We start from the raw sequence: 16506 nt of genomic DNA on the forward strand, positions 1-16506 counted from the left end.
TGTGTGAGAGTGTCTGTGCCGGCCGTCTGCCGGTCTGTTTGTCCACGGTTTGTCTGTTTGCGTGCGTGTGTTTAATAAATATTCACGGTGGCCACGGTGTTTTTAGTGTTTCACTGATTCAGTTCCAACTCGGTCGGCCTTGACCTTCAAAGTTCTTCTTGACCCGACGACTTTTGTCGCCTCGACCTTTTGTCATTCAGACATGTTTGCCCTTTTGTCTCTCGACGAAATGTCCTCGACCTTTGGCTTTTTTTCTTCTTCTTCAGTTCTCGCTCTGCCTCCGTGTGTGTGTGTGTGTGTGTGTGTGTGCGGTGTGTCACTGTGTGTGTGGTGTGTGTGTGTGTGTGTGTGTGTGACTGAGTGTGAGGACGGGCTAATGTCTTTTCAACATTGACAAGCAGTAAACAATGAGTTCCGAATTGCAAAGTAAGAAAGAAGAAGGGACATAGGGAGCAGAATAGAGCCTGGAAGTTAAGATGCACACTAGGCCTACTTGAAAATCGGGATTGCCGTTTCTCTTACTTAGTCTTGTCTTCTTGTCGATCACACGTTATTTGTATGCAAATGCATCAGTGGTACCATGGTTGTCTAGAGAGCGCCAATGGCCTAGTACGGTCTCCGCCTTCACCTCTCTTTCTCTTAGTAAAAATTGTTGGTCCGGGTAAAGTGTCCATTGTTCTTTCATTGCATGGGTGTAATCAGCTTGCTGATGAATCTGAGACGGCGAGGACTGTGCTTTCTTCTTCTTCTTCTTCTTCTTCAGCGTTCCAGAATTTTTCTGGTGAACGGTGTGAGCTCGTAGTTTGCCCACTGATTTGGGTTCCCCACACTATACTCTAAGAGCATAGTCAGCTTCACTCTGCTTTCGTTGAGTAGGCATGCTGGGTATTTTCGTGTTTCCATAACTCACCGCACTCCGACATGGATTACAGGATCTTTTCCGTGCGCACTTGGTCTTGTGCTTGCGTGTACACACGAAGGGGGTTAAGTCACTAGCAGGTCTGCACATAAGTTGACCTGGGAGATCGGAAAAATCTCCACTCTTAACCCACCAGGCGGCAGCGACCGGGACTGATTCGAACTTATGACCTCCCGATTAGGAGGCCGACGTCTTGGCCACAACGCCACTGCGCCCGTCTGTGCTTTCAAAGATGCCTCCCTTCCCCTGAACTTAGACCATCGTGTACATCACCACAGACCCGTCTGGGATGTTGAATGATGTCTCCCTTCCCCTGAACTTAGACCATCGTGTACATCACCACAGACCCGTCTGGGATTTTGAATGATGTCTCCCTTCCCCTGAACTTAGACCATCGTGTACATCACCACAGACCCGTCTGGGATTTTGAATGATGTCTCCCTTCCCCTGAACTTAGACCATCGTGTACATCACCACAGACCCGTCTGGGATTTTGAATGATGTCTCCCTTCCCCTGAACTTAGACCATCTTGTACATCACCACAGACCCGTCTGGGATTTTGAATGATGCCTCCTTGCCCACTGATTTGGGTTCCCCACACTATACTCTGAGAGCATAGTCAGCTTCACTCCGCTTTTGTTGAGTAGGCATGCTGGGTATTTTCGTGTTTCTATAACTCACCGACATGGATTACAGGATCTTTTCCGTGCGCACTTGGTCTTGTGCTTGCGTGTACACACGAAGGGGGTTAAGTCACTAGCAGGTTTGCACATAAGTTGACCTGGGAGATCGGAAAAATCTCCACTCTTAACCCACCAGGCGGCGGCGACCGGGACTGATTCGAACTTATGACCTCCCGATTATGAGGCCGACGTCTTACCACAACGCCACTGCGCCCGTCTGTGCTTTCAAAGATGCCTGGACCTTCCCCTGAACTTAGACCATCTTGCACATCACCACAGACCCGTCTGGGATTTTGAATGATGCCTCCCTTCTCCTGAACTTAGACCATCGTGTACATCACCACAGACCCGTCTGGGATTTTGAATGATGCCTCCCTTCTCCTGAACTTAGACCATCGTGTACATCACCACAGACCCGTCTGGGATTTTGAATGATGCCTCCCTTCTCCTGAAGTTAGACCATCGTGTACATCACCACAGACCCGTCTGGGATTTTGAATGATGCCTCCCTTCTCCTGAACTTAGACCATCGTGTACATCACCACAGACCCGTCTGGGATGTTGAATGATGCCTCCCTTCCCCTGAACTTAGACCATCGTGTACATCACCACAGACCCGTCTGGGATGTTGAATGATGCCTCCCTTCCCCTGAACTTAGACCATCGTGTAAATCACCACAGACCCGTCTGGGATTTTGAATGATGCCCCCCTTCCCCTGAACTTAGACCATCGTGTACATCACCACAGACCCGTCTGGGATTTTGAATGATGCCCCCCTTCCCCTGAACTTAGACCATCGTGTACATCACCACAGACCCGTCTGGGATTTTAAATGATGCCTCCCTTCCCCTGAAGTTAGACCATCGTGTACATCACCACAGACCCGTCTGGAATTTTGAATGATGCCTCCCTTCCCCTGAACTTAGACCATCGTGTACATCACCACAGACCCGTCTGGAATTTTGAATGATGCCTCCCTTCCCCTGAACTTAGACCATCGTGTACATCACCACAGACCCGTCTGGGATGTTGAATGATGCCTCCCTTCCCCTGAACTTAGACCATCGTGTACATCACCACAGACCCGTCTGGGATGTTGAATGATGCCTCCCTTCCCCTGAAGTTAGACCATCGTGTACATCACCACAGACCCGTCTGGGATTTTGAATGATGCCTCCCTTTCCCTGAACTTAGACCATCGTGTACATCACCACAGACCCGTCTGGGATGTTGAATGATGCCTCCCTTCCCCTGAACTTAGACCATCGTGTACATCACCACAGACCCGTCTGGGATGTTGAATGATGCCTCCCTTCCCCTGAAGTTAGACCATCGTGTACATCACCACAGACCCGTCTGGGATTTTGAATGATGCCTCCCTTTCCCTGAACTTAGACCATCGTGTACATCACCACAGACCCGTCTGGGATGTTGAATGATGCCTCCCTTCCCCTGAACTTAGACCATCGTGTACATCACCACAGACCCGTCTGGGATGTTGAATGATGCCTCCCTTCCCCTGAAGTTAGACCATCGTGTACATCACCACAGACCCGTCTGGGATTTTGAATGATGCCTCCCTTCCCCTGAACTTAGACCATCGTGTACATCACCACAGACCCGTCTGGGATGTTGAATGAAATAACAGTATCCCTCCACCTGAAGTTAGACCATCGTGTACATCACCACAGACCCGTCTGGGATGTTGAATGAAATAACAGTATCCCTCCACCTGGACACAGTCCAACATTCAACACCCAGGCCAGCTGTCTGCGTTCTGTGCAACATGGGATTTCATTTCAAGTATATATTTTTTAAATTTGCTTCGTCGTTATTGCCCGATTATTGTTCATCGGATTAATCTTTAACAGCAATGTCAATTCGTGAAATTGTTTCACAACAACAACCGTCAACAACAACAACAACAACAACAACACCACCACCACCAACAACAACAACAGGAATTTTGGCACACCCACCTACTTTGAAGGTAAATCTGGAGTGAGGTGCCCTAGACCAAAAAAAATAAACTACACAATACATTTTAATGTTTTATGCATGCATACATGGCACTTACATTTAAAGACGAAAAAAATCGATTTTTGAAGAACATCTAGCCCTTACTGGGGCCTTAACGCGCCCGGGATTTGAACTCACGACCTTCCGATAAGGAGGCCGATGTCTTATCCACTAGGCCACAACGCACGCCCGTCATATCTAATGCGTCTTATTTTATCACTGCAGCAGGTTTGTCCTGGGGTCGGTTTCATGAGCTAGCGGTGGTCAAACTGACAGTAGGATCACCGCCTCGTATCCCGTCTGCTGGTGTCCGAACGCGGTGCTAGCTAGGGGAAGGCAGCACTGTAATCGGGCAAAATCCCGTGCGAAGAGGCACAGTCGGCCGACTGAACTGGGTTTCACGAAACCCGATATCGCAGGATAACTGTATTTCACTTGTTGAATTGCAGTTGGACGACTGTGTTGCTGGCCCGTGAAACCTGCCTCAGATGTCAGGGGTGAATCTGTGTTAATGGTTTGAGTGTTTCTTTTATTCGTTCTATTTGGCGGGGAATGTAGCTCAGTCGGTAGCGCGCTGGATTTGTATCCAGTTGTCCGCTGTCAGCGTGAGTTCGTCCCCACGTTCGGCGAGAGATTTATTTCTCAGAGTCAACTTTGTGTGCAGACTCTCCTCGGTGTCCGAACACCCCCGTGTGTACACGCAAGCACAAGACCAAGTGCGCACGAAAAAGATCCTGTAATCCATGTCAGAGTTCGGTGGGTTATAGAAACACGAAAATACCCAGCATGCTTCCTCAGAAAGCGGCGTATGGCTGCCTAAATGGCGGGGTAAAAACGGTCATACACGTAAAAGCCGTGGGAGTTTCAGCCCATGAACGAAGAAACAAAAAAAATTCGTTCTATTTGAAAATCAGTTCAGCTCTAATTCAGGCACTCCGCTTTTAAGTGCAGTCCAAGGACCGTGTCGATGCTTTCTGAAACACGGTTGATCATGAACTTTCATTAGCAGTGTTGCATCATTCTCGTTCTAGCTCTAGTCCATTTAATAAAAGTGCAGACATTAATTTTTAATTTGTTTTTATATGAGTCAAATAACCCCCAAAACTCCAACTTCTCACAGCGAGCAGCCAGGGTGTTAGCTTTGTGTGTGTGACCAAGTGGAGGGATGGTCTTATCCATCGTAAAAAGCCGATCCTAAGTACGTGACTGAAGAAGTCTAGTTTTTACTAAAATGCAGAACTTTGATGTCAAGTCTCCGCAGCCAACACCAACAACTTTTTCTTCGAGTTAAAGATGTATTTCGTCCTATGTAAGCGATCGTGTAAACCGCTACAGATCTGTCCAGGCTTTTACACTACGATGGAAAAGTAAGAGCAGCCTTCCAGTTTGACATATGGCAAGAACAACAGCTTGGCTGCATCAGTTCTGACACATGGCAAGAACAACAGCTTGGCTGCATCAGTTCTGACACATGGCAAGAACAACAGCTTGGCTGCATCAGTTCTGACACATGGCAAGAACAACAGCTTGGCTGCATCAGTTCTGACACATGGCAAGAACAACAGCTTGGCTGCATCAGTTCTGACACATGGCAAGAACAACAGCTTGGCTGCATCAGTTCTGACACATGGCAAGAACAACAGCTTGGCTGCATCAGTTCTGACACATGGCAAGAACAACAGCTTGGCTGCATCAGTTCTGACACATGGCAAGAACAACAGCTTGGCTGCATCAGTTCTGACACATGGCAAGAACAACAGCTTGGCTGCATCAGTTCTGCGCAGAACGCGATTTTTCTCTCTCGTTGGATTCAGTGATTTTGCAGATTGACATAGGACAGGTGTCAGGAAATGATGAAGTTAATTCGTATAAACTAAAACAATTTTTTTTTAAACATTCAGCAGCATAGCAAGCAGTTTTTTTGGTTTGTTTGCTTAACGCCCAGCCGACCACGAAGGGCCATATCAGGGCGGTGCTGCTTTGACATATAACGTGCGCCACACACAAGACAGAAGTCGCAGCACAGGCTTCATGTCTCACCCAGTCACATTATTCTGACACCGGACCAACCAGTCCTAGCACTAACCCCATAATGCCAGACGCCAGGCGGAGCAGCCACTAGATTGCCAATGTTAAAGTCTTAGGTATGACCCGGCCGGGGTTCGAACCCACGACCTCCCGATCACGGGGCGGACGCCTTACCACTAGGCCAACCTTACCACTAGGCCAACCGTGCCGGTGTATAGCAAGCAGTCAGGTTGTAGGGTTTTGGTATGTGTCCAAGTGGACCAATACCTTTATCCCAGGGAACAGCCTAGACAGATCCACGGTGACTGACAAGCTGGTCTTCACGGCAAAGAAGGTACATTTAACAGACACTCCACTGGCCCGGGTATGTGTACATACCAAGGAGAGCCAGACCGGTTTGTTTGTGAAAGGACATTTTCGTTTCGTTTAACACTATTCCGGCGAGGGCAGGGAAGACTGGAAGGATCAGGAATAATGACTTTATGGAGGAATTACTTCTCGTCTGATGGTCCGCGTCATTGGTTTTGCCGCCATCACCTTTACTCCGTCACTGCGTTCTGTGTGGGAGAGGTGTGGCTGCTGAGTGTTCCCCAAGGTACGCTGCTTCCTCTCCCTTTGTTTGCCCTTCGCGTTACGTCACAGACCCGAACTAAGCTTCAAAGTCAACGCTGGCAGTATCACCATGTCAGGTAGCACATGCCGCTACTCGGTAAACCCCACGGCGCCGTTTAGTTTTATCGTGACACAAGTCCTTGATTTTATTGTGTGAAGGGTAGAGTGGTTTCTGTTCTTACTGTCATCGGCATTTGTCAGGTAGCTTGTACCAAGGCAAGAAAAGATAACTCTATTTCTCCGCCACAAAATCCATTATTATTATAGCTCGGATTCCTCCTAAAAGATGAGTTTCTGTCTTCAAAAAGACCAGAGAACATCTCAGCATTTATACCAAAACATTTACTTGAAAATAAAAATTGGTTGGTCGATCATGCTAACATTGTCAGTGTAGCCGACATGCTTTGTTACCTCCCTTACTCAGTGATCATTGTGATGTGTCTATCCGTCTTCTTTGGCTGTTTGTCTGTTTATTTGCCTACTTGTGTGTCCGTGTTGTATGACAGACTGTCTGTCTATGTGTTTGTTCACCTGTCTGTCTGCTTGTTTATTTGTCAAAGAAACAAAACCACACACGGAATCAGTGTCAGAAACAAAATAGCCGGTGTAACACGAGAAAATTACTCCCACGAGATTTTTTACTCCGGAGTAAAAATTTCGTACAAAAGTTTTACTCCCTTTACAAAAAAATTACTCCCCCATAACACGAGAAAATAACTCCCCATAACAGGTGTGTTCCGAGTAAACATTTAGTACAAAAATGTTACTCCCCTGACGAATAAAAACGAATAAATTACTCCACCTTAAAGACCAACCAGAGAGCAAAACTTTTTTCTGTTCAAAACATTTGTGTCACAACCCAGGTTAATATTCCGAAAACGATTTTGCAAAATTTTGTGTTGCTGATTTTTTATTTAATAAAATCCGATTTCGCGCACCTGATCAAACTGCACCGGGCGGCCCTGAGGCCAGTGACGTCACTCGTGGAACATCATGGCGGACGGTTGTAACTCTGCGGTTGTATCTTCTACCGAAACAGACGTTCCCCCTTTCAAACGGCGAAGGAAAGTCGGTTACTACTGTGCAGTTGCGGAGTGTAACAGCAAGCATGCTGATGGTTTTACATTGCATCAGTTTCCTACTGATGCAGAAACTCGGCGACAGTGGATTAAATTCGTTCAAACTTGCCGAGCAGATTTCAGACCAAGTTTTGGTACGCCGAACCAGAACTCACGGATATGCAGTCTGCACTTCACTACGGATTGCTATCCAAGAAAGATTGCACTGGCTGCAAGTTTTGGACTTAAGCGAAGATGGTTTTAAACCATAAACCAGTGCCAACAGTGCAAAAACCGCATCGTCTGGCGCCAACAACAGTCACAACGGTGACTTGCTCGAGTACCGTGGGCGTGGCATCTGTCTCCACAGCCAGCAGCACTGTGACACAAGTAACAACGGCAGTTACAGCGCCAATTTGCTCTGCCATTGTGGCTCCAAAGCAGTGTTCGAGTCAGAGGAGCCTTTGCCAAAAGGGAACACCAAAGGGTAAGGTGGAAAATTGTATTGTTATGAAGAATACTAATAGGTTCAGTGACACTGACAATGCCATTATTGAAAAATTCTATAAAAGGGCGCTGCATTTGTCAACTTTCACTGAATAAAACTTAGTACATTTGTAAGCTTTGAGTAGAAAATTCTGTTTTCTTGAGTGTTAAAATTGTTTTAACTTAAAAAAAATACAGAAATAGAGGACTAAAGAATGATTGTAATATTGTGCTTGCAGAATCTGGAAGATGTTTTGGCAGTTGGGCCTTGTGAATGTGATGTAAAACCTAAACCATCTGACCATCATACAGCTGATTTGTCAGGATCTTGTGATGGAGCTAGTGAAACTGACAAACCTTCGCCAGTGTATGCAAGCACTCAGACAGAGGTAGGCATTGCATTTTTTAATTTTTTTTTATTGTATAGACAGTACAGATCTGCTTGTTCCCAATCCCACAGTCATTCATTGCAGTACTTCGTCATTCACACTTCTTATCAAGCATATTATAGCTGACACTGTAACTACTAAATGTGAGGCTGATCCACTTTGGCACACATTTGTATCTGATTCAGAGTTTCTAATTTTAGCTGTGTTTATTGATAAGTCATTGGATACATGTGTTGCACTTGCAGACCCTGTAATTGTATTCATGTACATATATATTGTCACTTTGTGTCACATGCTGTTCCGAATTGATGTGAATGAGTAAATATATCTAGATCTGTCAGTGAAATACTCTACTAACTTATCCATTGAGCAACTGTTATTGTATTATCATCATTTTCTGGCAGATTTTTTGCATAAATTGGTGACAATATTTTACTTCAGACACACCGCAGGATAAAAAGAAACAAGAAAATTCAAGTCACCCCAAAGGCTGCACAGAAAAGTAAGTAAATTATTTAAAAAAAGTGGTGGTGGTGGTCCTGTTTATATATATGGTGTGTGTGTATGGGTGGTGGGTCAATTAATTATTTTCAGACAAGACGTCACAAGAGTAGTCAGGAAAGTTTTAGACTTTAGACTATTTCTGGATATCAAATATCAACTGTCATAATCTGCAGTTTTTTAATGTACAGATGATATGTCTTTAGCAGACTGATAGTTTTTGCTTAATGATAGTAAGCCTTAAAATGAGCACTATACCTGCTAGCACTATGCAAAAGTGTACATGTGTGGGGGTTGGTATTGTGCACTCATCCTATCACATTTCAGCTGGAGATACTAAGAGGAATTTCTTTGCAGTATGTTGTGCTCTGTCAATAATTTCCACAATTGTGTCAAAGCAGGTAGGCAATAGAGATATGGAACTTGCAATTACAAAATACTGTACCTTGTCAAATGAAACACTGTTTCAGGACAATCATAGCTGCTCTGCATTTTAACGAAAACAACAACAGACTGCAGGCTTCTGACCAGACCGGAAAGGAACGCTACAGTTTGGTCTACAGGAAATCAAAGAAGGACTATTCCATCCAGTAAGTGAAAGTGGATTGCACCTTTGGTAAATGTTCTTTTACTCTCACAAGCTCAGACTTTTGGTACAGAAGTTATTTTTGTGTTGTTCGGTTTGCAAGTACATACAAAATAATGGCCCATTGGATAAGCATGAAAGATGTAGAAGAATAACTTCCAAACATTTAAGTTAAGGCCAACAAAAAAAAAATTGTCTGTTTCTGGTAACATGGCTAAAAAAAATAGGGTCTGTAGGTCGGGATTTTTTTAATTTTTATTTTTTTATTTTTTTATTTTTACCCCAAATGTAGACCAATAAAACTAACTTTAAAAATCGCGCAAAGAGACTGGATTCACTATACATAGAGACAAGACGCTCAACACATTTACAAATCGTCAGCGGACTTTCGTTTTCACACGTTTTTGTTGTTCATTTTCTCACCCTGTCCTTTACCACAACAGCAACAACAACAAAATTTGAGTTTGGGAAAAAAAAGTTTAGGGTCGGCGCCGAAATTTAGGGTCGGTCGGGTGACCAGAAACAGACAATTTTTTTTTTTTGGCCTAATGGAGATCAGAGAGTAACAAATAGCAATCATAGTCACAAATGTATTGCAACATTTTTTTTTCTTTGGCTGCTCAAAGAAAATAAAGAGAAACCATTTTTATACACATTCATACAGGAGCAATCCATACAACAGTGCAGGGGAAGGTAACACTAACAGCCACAGAAGAGTATGCCTATTTCAAAGTTGGTGGAGGGTCACTTAATAAAGTTCTCATTTGTTTGCAGCTTATGTGGGGAGACTGATGGAACGAGTGGTGGACTTGGCCTCTACACACAGCATCCAAGACATGGAACGGTCCATCAAGCAGTTGCCTCCGCGCCTTTGTGAACAATATGCCAAGCCTAACAAAGAACAGGCAGTCAGAGCACTAAAGTCTCGGTACAGCTACAAGGGGTGCTAATACGACCACATGTAGTCAGGACCTGTAGATGTGAATGTTTAACCTTCACAACTGCTTCAAAATATCTACTGGCACAATAGTAAACTGTCAAAAGAACTAGTTTTCGGGTTCCAAATATCCTGTGTAATTGCCTGTAGCGTTAGGAAAGGTTTCCCGGATCTTCCTGACAGCAGAAGCAGGGAGAGTTACTCGTACATCCTTGCCCAGCCATCCCCATGCAAACTTTGCCAGCATACGGTATGCAGTGCAGCGGTAGCGACTGCACACAGACAAAATTAGGCATGCTATGTAATGTCCATGTACATAGTACTTTCCAAGTAAACTAAAAATGCATGAATATCAGGCAGCAGACATCTTTCCCATGTATACTGTATCACATGGTGTCGATGATAAAATTTACATTGCAGCAAGACATTTGGTTTGGGTGTAAATGTTATTTTAAAACCCTTACACTGGTGCAATTCTGCAACACAGGTTACATAGCCACTGGTGAATTAACAGGGAGAAAAATAAAGAAAAACGATCATATAGGTTTTCGCATTCATGGGAGGTAATCGGAACCGACCAAACAGACTGAGCCAGTAACGCGACATATATATGTCGTGACAACCAGGTGACAGTATAGGAAAAGTAGCGTGACATGTAAATGAATCTATTACATTGAACCATAATTTGTAATTTTGCTCCTTGATATATTATATATATACCTGTTTTCATCAGCTATATCTCTTCCATACTGTTGCTGGCACCATCTGTAGCAAGTACGAAGTAGTAGATATCCAGACACACTGACTGGAATCCTGGGTGATGAGTTATGCAGTTCACACCTTGTCTCATCAAGGCTTCCATTTGCTCCATTTCTGTGCAACAGCGACATTCTTTGATTGTGTCCATGAGCTCACAGTTGTCACAATGACACCTAGTGCATAAGAAGAGGAGAGGAGAGGAAAATAAAATTGTTTGCACAAATCTACTTACTCTGTCAGTCTGCGTTTTGGTTTTTGATCAATAAAATATTCTTTTAATCAAATCAACTTCACTTGTGTTTGATTCTTTTCCCCATCTGTGTGCAAAAATTTGATTCCAATCATGTTGCTCAATTTAACACTGATGTGTTTGGTCAGTTCTTCAATATTCACATGCAACTTTCCTTAAAAAAAAAATAAAAAATAAAAAAAACACATTCAATCCTGGTGATACAAAGACACACAAACATGACAATCCTATGGAAAAAAAGAAACAAACTCAAGTACTACAATTCCACAAACTAAAAAAAAGATGCTGTTGCTATTCACAGAGGAGATTATATTGAAAGTTCTGCACTGATGAAAAATAAACACATGAAATGAACACTGAGTTGATTGTTGACAGTGATTGTTAACTTTCAATAGTTGGTATTCTATGCCTAGCTTTGTTGTGTTCAGATCTTCAAAATCTCTGATAATGTAAGCAAACAGTGTCACAAAATGGTAAGTAATCGCACAGTGTGAAATTTACCAATGCATCGAGTTCAGACGACTTGGGGCACTTGGTCATGTGCCTGTCTTTCTCCTTCACTGCCATCATCGTCGCTACTCGAAATCTGAGGCTCAAACTGGTATGGTTGAGGGGCTCCACAAGATTGTGATTGTGTTTGGAACACGTTCATCTCTAAATCCGAGTCGAAATCGCTGCTTTCACACGAGAGTTGCAATGCAACGTCTCTCTCTGCATCGCTTGACGCCATGTTTACTCGCTCAGTGTGTTCCACGTTTGACGTCACTAGCCAGGGGAGTTAAGCGATGGCAAAATTTTAAGATTGTTTCCCTTATAGTTAATTACAGGTGAGAATGGGCACTTTCAATAGCCAATTACGCGCGATCGGAGGAGATGGAACTTGATATAATTATATTTTTGCGGTCCTGTTATAAAGCCCTTTCCAGTGGCACAATAAAAAGTTTGCACTCTGGTTGGTCTTTAAAGACCAACCAGAGAGCAAAACTTTTTTCTGTTCAAAACATTTGTGTCACAACCCAGGTTAATATTCCGAAAACGATTTTGCAAAATTTTGTGTTGCTGATTTTTTATTTAATAAAATCCGATTTCGCGCACCTGATCAAACTGCACCGGGCGGCCCTGAGGCCAGTGACGTCACTCGTGGAACATCATGGCGGACGGTTGTAACTCTGCGGTTGTATCTTCTACCGAAACAGACGTTCCCCCTTTCAAACGGCGAAGGAAAGTCGGTTACTACTGTGCAGTTGCGGAGTGTAACAGCAAGCATGCTGATGGTTTTACATTGCATCAGTTTCCTACTGATGCAGAAACTCGGCGACAGTGGATTAAATTCGTTCAAACTTGCCGAGCAGATTTCAGACCAAGTTTTGGTACGCCGAACCAGAACTCACGGATATGCAGTCTGCACTTCACTACGGATTGCTATCCAAGAAAGATTGCACTGGCTGCAAGTTTTGGACTTAAGCGAAGATGGTTTTAAACCATAAACCAGTGCCAACAGTGCAAAAACCGCATCGTCTGGCGCCAACAACAGTCACAACGGTGACTTGCTCGAGTACCGTGGGCGTGGCATCTGTCTCCACAGCCAGCAGCACTGTGACACAAGTAACAACGGCAGTTACAGCGCCAATTTGCTCTGCCATTGTGGCTCCAAAGCAGTGTTCGAGTCAGAGGAGCCTTTGCCAAAAGGGAACACCAAAGGGTAAGGTGGAAAATTGTATTGTTATGAAGAATACTAATAGGTTCAGTGACACTGACAATGCCATTATTGAAAAATTCTATAAAAGGGCGCTGCATTTGTCAACTTTCACTGAATAAAACTTAGTACATTTGTAAGCTTTGAGTAGAAAATTCTGTTTTCTTGAGTGTTAAAATTGTTTTAACTTAAAAAAAATACAGAAATAGAGGACTAAAGAATGATTGTAATATTGTGCTTGCAGAATCTGGAAGATGTTTTGGCAGTTGGGCCTTGTGAATGTGATGTAAAACCTAAACCATCTGACCATCATACAGCTGATTTGTCAGGATCTTGTGATGGAGCTAGTGAAACTGACAAACCTTCGCCAGTGTATGCAAGCACTCAGACAGAGGTAGGCATTGCATTTTTTAATTTTTTTTTATTGTATAGACAGTACAGATCTGCTTGTTCCCAATCCCACAGTCATTCATTGCAGTACTTCGTCATTCACACTTCTTATCAAGCATATTATAGCTGACACTGTAACTACTAAATGTGAGGCTGATCCACTTTGGCACACATTTGTATCTGATTCAGAGTTTCTAATTTTAGCTGTGTTTATTGATAAGTCATTGGATACATGTGTTGCACTTGCAGACCCTGTAATTGTATTCATGTACATATATATTGTCACTTTGTGTCACATGCTGTTCCGAATTGATGTGAATGAGTAAATATATCTAGATCTGTCAGTGAAATACTCTACTAACTTATCCATTGAGCAACTGTTATTGTATTATCATCATTTTCTGGCAGATTTTTTGCATAAATTGGTGACAATATTTTACTTCAGACACACCGCAGGATAAAAAGAAACAAGAAAATTCAAGTCACCCCAAAGGCTGCACAGAAAAGTAAGTAAATTATTTAAAAAAAGTGGTGGTGGTGGTCCTGTTTATATATATGGTGTGTGTGTATGGGTGGTGGGTCAATTAATTATTTTCAGACAAGACGTCACAAGAGTAGTCAGGAAAGTTTTAGACTTTAGACTATTTCTGGATATCAAATATCAACTGTCATAATCTGCAGTTTTTTAATGTACAGATGATATGTCTTTAGCAGACTGATAGTTTTTGCTTAATGATAGTAAGCCTTAAAATGAGCACTATACCTGCTAGCACTATGCAAAAGTGTACATGTGTGGGGGTTGGTATTGTGCACTCATCCTATCACATTTCAGCTGGAGATACTAAGAGGAATTTCTTTGCAGTATGTTGTGCTCTGTCAATAATTTCCACAATTGTGTCAAAGCAGGTAGGCAATAGAGATATGGAACTTGCAATTACAAAATACTGTACCTTGTCAAATGAAACACTGTTTCAGGACAATCATAGCTGCTCTGCATTTTAACGAAAACAACAACAGACTGCAGGCTTCTGACCAGACCGGAAAGGAACGCTACAGTTTGGTCTACAGGAAATCAAAGAAGGACTATTCCATCCAGTAAGTGAAAGTGGATTGCACCTTTGGTAAATGTTCTTTTACTCTCACAAGCTCAGACTTTTGGTACAGAAGTTATTTTTGTGTTGTTCGGTTTGCAAGTACATACAAAATAATGGCCCATTGGATAAGCATGAAAGATGTAGAAGAATAACTTCCAAACATTTAAGTTAAGGCCAACAAAAAAAAAATTGTCTGTTTCTGGTAACATGGCTAAAAAAAATAGGGTCGGTAGGTCGGGATTTTTTTAATTTTTTTTTAAATTTTTTTTTTTTACCCCAAATGTAGACCAATAAAACTAACTTTAAAAATCGCGCAAAGAGACTGGATTCACTATACATAGAGACAAGACGCTTAACACATTTACAAATCGTCAGCGGACTTTCGTTTTCACACGTTTTTGTTGTTCATTTTCTCACCCTGTCCTTTACCACAACAGCAACAACAACAAAATTTGAGTTTGGGAAAAAAAAAGTTTAGGGTCGGCGCCGAAATTTAGGGTCGGTCGGGTGACCAGAAACAGACAATTTTTTTTTTTTGGCCTAATGGAGATCAGAGAGTAACAAATAGCAATCATAGTCACAAATGTATTGCAACATTTTTTTTTCTTTGGCTGCTCAAAGAAAATAAAGAGAAACCATTTTTATACACATTCATACAGGAGCAATCCATACAACAGTGCAGGGGAAGGTAACACTAACAGCCACAGAAGAGTATGCCTATTTCAAAGTTGGTGGAGGGTCACTTAATAAAGTTCTCATTTGTTTGCAGCTTATGTGGGGAGACTGATGGAACGAGTGGTGGACTTGGCCTCTACACACAGCATCCAAGACATGGAACGGTCCATCAAGCAGTTGCCTCCGCGCCTTTGTGAACAATATGCCAAGCCTAACAAAGAACAGGCAGTCAGAGCACTAAAGTCTCGGTACAGCTACAAGGGGTGCTAATACGACCACATGTAGTCAGGACCTGTAGATGTGAATGTTTAACCTTCACAACTGCTTCAAAATATCTACTGGCACAATAGTAAACTGTCAAAAGAACTAGTTTTCGGGTTCCAAATATCCTGTGTAATTGCCTGTAGCGTTAGGAAAGGTTTCCCGGATCTTCCTGACAGCAGAAGCAGGGAGAGTTACTCGTACATCCTTGCCCAGCCATCCCCATGCAAACTTTGCCAGCATACGGTATGCAGTGCAGCGGTAGCGACTGCACACAGACAAAATTAGGCATGCTATGTAATGTCCATGTACATAGTACTTTCCAAGTAAACTAAAAATGCATGAATATCAGGCAGCAGACATCTTTCCCATGTATACTGTATCACATGGTGTCGATGATAAAATTTACATTGCAGCAAGACATTTGGTTTGGGTGTAAATGTTATTTTAAAACCCTTACACTGGTGCAATTCTGCAACACAGGTTACATAGCCACTGGTGAATTAACAGGGAGAAAAATAAAGAAAAACGATCATATAGGTTTTCGCATTCATGGGAGGTAATCGGAACCGACCAAACAGACTGAGCCAGTAACGCGACATATATATGTCGTGACAACCAGGTGACAGTATAGGAAAAGTAGCGTGACATATATGTAAATGAATCTATTACATTGAACCATAATTTGTAATTTTGCTCCTTGATATATTATATATATACCTGTTTTCATCAGCTATATCTCTTCCATACTGTTGCTGGCACCATCTGTAGCAAGTACGAAGTAGTAGATATCCAGACACACTGACTGGAATCCTGGGTGATGAGTTATGCAGTTCACACCTTGTCTCATCAAGGCTTCCATTTGCTCCATTTCTGTGCAACAGCGACATTCTTTGATTGTGTCCATGAGCTCACAGTTGTCACAATGACACCTAGTGCATAAGAAGAGGAGAGGAGAGGAAAATAAAATTGTTTGCACAAATCTACTTACTCTGTCAGTCTGCGTTTTGGTTTTTGATCAATAAAATATTCTTTTAATCAAATCAACTTCACTTGTGTTTGATTCTTTTCCCCATCTGTGTGCAAAAATTTGATTCCAATCATGTTGCTCAATTTAACACTGATGTGTTTGGTCAGTTCTTCAATATTCACATGCAACTT

General features: G+C 42.8%; 2 long non-coding RNA genes across 6 annotated transcripts; both read left to right on the forward strand.

Moving 5' to 3' along the window:
- Positions 1 to 7089: 7089 nt before the first annotated feature.
- On the forward strand, positions 7090 to 11263 carry LOC138980441 (uncharacterized). 3 transcript variants are annotated; one of them, XR_011460327.1, is made up of 5 exons: positions 7090 to 7808; positions 8047 to 8196; positions 8638 to 8698; positions 9168 to 9287; positions 10058 to 11263. It is a non-coding gene; the product is annotated as an uncharacterized lncRNA (long non-coding RNA). The 3 variants fall into 3 exon arrangements; XR_011460326.1 differs by having other exon boundaries at positions 7090 to 8196; XR_011460325.1 differs by lacking the exons at positions 7090 to 7808; positions 8047 to 8196 and having other exon boundaries at positions 8253 to 9287.
- Positions 11264 to 12200: 937 nt separating this feature from the next.
- On the forward strand, positions 12201 to 16388 carry LOC138980442 (uncharacterized). 3 transcript variants are annotated; one of them, XR_011460330.1, is made up of 5 exons: positions 12201 to 12931; positions 13170 to 13319; positions 13761 to 13821; positions 14291 to 14410; positions 15179 to 16388. It is a non-coding gene; the product is annotated as an uncharacterized lncRNA (long non-coding RNA). The 3 variants fall into 3 exon arrangements; XR_011460329.1 differs by having other exon boundaries at positions 12203 to 13319; XR_011460328.1 differs by lacking the exons at positions 12201 to 12931; positions 13170 to 13319 and having other exon boundaries at positions 13376 to 14410.
- The last annotated feature ends 118 nt before the right edge of the window (positions 16389 to 16506 follow it).

This window comes from Littorina saxatilis, linkage group LG11 (assembly GCF_037325665.1).
Source record: "Littorina saxatilis isolate snail1 linkage group LG11, US_GU_Lsax_2.0, whole genome shotgun sequence".
In the NCBI taxonomy this organism is placed as follows: Eukaryota; Metazoa; Mollusca; class Gastropoda; order Littorinimorpha; family Littorinidae; genus Littorina; species Littorina saxatilis.